This window comes from Plutella xylostella, chromosome 13, assembly GCF_932276165.1.
Source record: "Plutella xylostella chromosome 13, ilPluXylo3.1, whole genome shotgun sequence".
NCBI classification, from domain to species: domain Eukaryota; kingdom Metazoa; phylum Arthropoda; class Insecta; order Lepidoptera; family Plutellidae; genus Plutella; species Plutella xylostella.
Window position 1 is genome coordinate 5,887,771 of NC_063993.1, and position 3,712 is coordinate 5,891,482.

Here is a 3,712-nt window from a genome sequence, read left to right on the forward strand (position 1 = left end):
ACAGCCACTTGTCGTACACGTCTCAGTTCTTGCTGCACATCAACGCCCGTAAGGTGTCGATTGCGCAGCGAGGTTGAGACAATGAAGCGGTCGTCTCTCTCTGAAGTGCAGCGGTGGCGGCCCGTTCTTGGTCTTCGATTGAAGGCACCAGTCTCTTGGAACCGTCTGTATACTCGGGATACAGCAGACTGGCTCAAGTGGAGCTGGGCAGCGACTGCTCGCTGACTTAACCCTTGTTGCAGCAAGGCAACAACTTGAGCAGCTTCTTCTGGTGTGGTATCCATGGGTTTGCGAAAACAAGGAATACAATGCAACGAGATGTGTACCGGTCAACTTGCAACAAGCGACTGATAAGGTACACCGGATGTGGAAAGGTTTTATAGCGGGATCAGGTAGCGCAAGGCGTGGATTCCTAATGAGGTAATTAACACTGACGGGCAATTAAAATGCGTCATTAAATCTGCGCTTAGTTTTTTTTTATGGTATTGATCTTAATTGAAAGCCTAATTCTTCAGCTTTCGAATGACATATCACTTTTATATTTACCATTTATCGTTTTAGGAAAATCAATGTATATGTGCGCCGTGAAGGCTTGAGTCGATTTGGTTGCTCGCGAGTGTAGATAAAACGACATCTTATCAAATTAGATGTATGTTTTGCTAGCATTTACAATGTCGTCACGTCAGAGATACAAATACATAGCGCTAAATAATTATGTCTATTCAATAACTTAACTCATTAGAGCAGCATATAATGATGTATTTTGCGATCTATTCTCAATAGTGTTGCCCAGGCAACATCACTTTCGTGTGATCAATATTTCAGTGTTGGTTAAAAAGTGATTTCTCCATAAAAAGCTTGTTAAGAGGTATTTAAATCTTTATTATATCGATATCAGTATTTAGTAGTTCTTAGCCAGTTTCATTCCAAACAATTTAAAGACTTTCTTTTGTTTTTTAAATGTGCCATGACCTACATTTCAGTAATTTTAAATAGAGCATCCATGTTTTACATTCATAAATACAAACGTTTGGAGGGGGGATTCAACCGTTTTGAGCCTTCAATTATGTGATTATTTAACAGGCTTTCAGTCATGCATTCCTTATAAAACGAAAACACAAATATAGATAAATTCAGGCGGGTCACTGGTTGAAAAACGCTGTGGAAGAAAAACATCGATGATCGAGGGAAAACCTACTTAATCTATTAATATAACATAATATATATTATATAACCACCGCCATTATAAGTTCCTATAATATTCATTCCTATAATAGGCATGTAGGGCTAATAAAAGCTCTGTGTATAGACAATATGCAGAAAACCAATCGACCGAACCTAGGCAAGAAGGCAACGACTCGGCCAGGTTTGATTAAAACTTTGCATTTTTTTTAACCTGTAGCAATTACTTTGCAATATGCGTGAAAAAACGTTGTTTTCATACAATTTTTTTGTCTTTCAAGCTACATGAGACCCACCCAACATTCCTACACTTGGGAATAATGTGGAATCCGAATGAAGTTAATAATTCCATGCGATGGGATCATACCAAGCAATAATTGACTGATGCACTAGCGGCCAACTGCCTATATGATGATATTGAGTATATTAGCAGCTTTCAACGCCACAATTAAAAGTACCACAAATTGCTGTAACCTTCTAAGTTCTAATTGAGTTCTAGTTCGGCTTTCATTTTAGGCTCTCCATTAGTCTTCTCCTCGAAACTTTTAATAGTTCGCAGGAATCAAGATTTTGACTAAACTATTGCGGTTCAAAACACAATTTTGAAGTTAGTTTTAGACGTTCAGTGCCAAATAAAACTTCTGCCAACTGCTAGGTAGGTAATCCTGTTTTCATGTAAACGCCAGCCAATGAAATATGTGATAGCCCGGAGGTATTAGAAGGCCGATAAAGTGATATCGGGGCGTTATACGTTATTACGCGTGACGTATGTATGCGTTAGTAATTTCTTATGAATCCCCTTCTTTCCTTGACTCAAATTTGCCAGTCGCTGCGATGACCACCCGACACGGGTTGGTTGGATCGATTGCGTTTCTGGACGATGTCGATGGCACGATCTTTTTGTTGTCTGGTGCCGCCGTCGGTAGTTAAACTGCACATTCAAGACACGCTTGTCGATAGAGCTGGAAAATTCCATATTGCCTCGGATAGCTTTCATGCCCAATAGCAGCCAATATAAAGGAAGCGTTGTTTTACGTTATGCACGGTGGGATTCTTTGTATAGCTTATTTATACATCCAAGATAATGTATATTTTCTTGTATTAAGTTTGCGTAGGCTTCTGTGTAAAAGTTGCTAATTTTGTACCCGTAGGTACCCACTTACTGTTTATCTTCAGATATGACCATGCCATTTACTAAAACGTTTTATAATGATACCTATAGATTGTGTGTCCCCATTTTACCCGTTTCGATTAGGAAATGTCAAGTGCGGATTTTCGTCTATTAGATTACATGCACCAATTATGTATTACTCCTTCCGTTGCACTCACGCAGTCGATATTTTTCAGCTAGAATAGAAAAAAATCCTCCTTTCTTTAATCAAAGATTTTTCAGGAGGAACTGCGTTCAGTCAAAGGCACTAAACTCATTTTGTGACTTGTGCTATTTATTTATTTATTTAAACACTTTACTGCATGCACATAGAAACATACAAAATAGGTACAGATGATTACAGTTCACAGTCTATGTACACAAAGGCGGACTTATCGCCTTAACGCGATTTCATCCAGTCAACCTTTATGGTGAAGAAAAACAAATTATCAACTCTTATGCTATTCTTTTCGGCTGTTAACTCCAACCTCCCTTTCCAGAACACTCCAGCCATGGGTCGCAGGGTGACGGTGGCGGTGTGCACGCTGAACCAGTGGGCGCTGGACTTCGAGGGCAACATGAGCCGTGTGCTGCAGTCCGTGCAGGAGGCCAAGGAGGCGGGCGCCGCGTACCGGACCGGCCCGGAGCTCGAGATATGGTAACTGCAACCACTATCCTTCCACTTTCAGTTGAGCTAGCTTTGCATCAGCGTTTGTGACAAAAGCTTTGCATCGCGTTTACTCACAACGCGAGGCTACGAGAGCGAGCGCGATGAAAAACTTTTGTCACGTAGCACAGGGCGCAAGACGCGCACGACAACAAGTGACAAAAGTTTTGCATCGCGCTCTCTCGCCCGGGTCTTGCTCCTTGTGATAGGCTAGCAGAACATTCCGGCAGCCATGGGTCGCAAGATAATCGATAACTTTTGTCACGTTTGTTGTGCGTGTCTTGCGCCCCGTGCTAGGCTAGCAGAACACTCCAGCCATGGGTCGCAGGGTGACGGTGGCGGTGTGCACGCTGAACCAGTGGGCGCTGGACTTCGAGGGCAACATGAGCCGCGTGCTGCAGTCCGTGCAGGAGGCCAAGGAGGCGGGCGCCGCGTACCGGACCGGCCCGGAGCTCGAGATATGGTAACTGAAACCACTATCCCTTCCGTTCCAGTAGGGCTAGCACGGGTCGCGAGACATATCAAGACACCGGACCGGAGCTGGAGATGTGGTAATTGCAACTACCATTCCTCCCCTTCCAGTAGAATAGCATGGATTGCAAGATGCGCATGTCAAAACGTGACAAATGCATTGCATCGCGCTTACTCACATCGCGCGACTATTAGAGCAAGCGCGACGGATAACTTTTGTCACGTCTTGTCGTGCGTGTCTT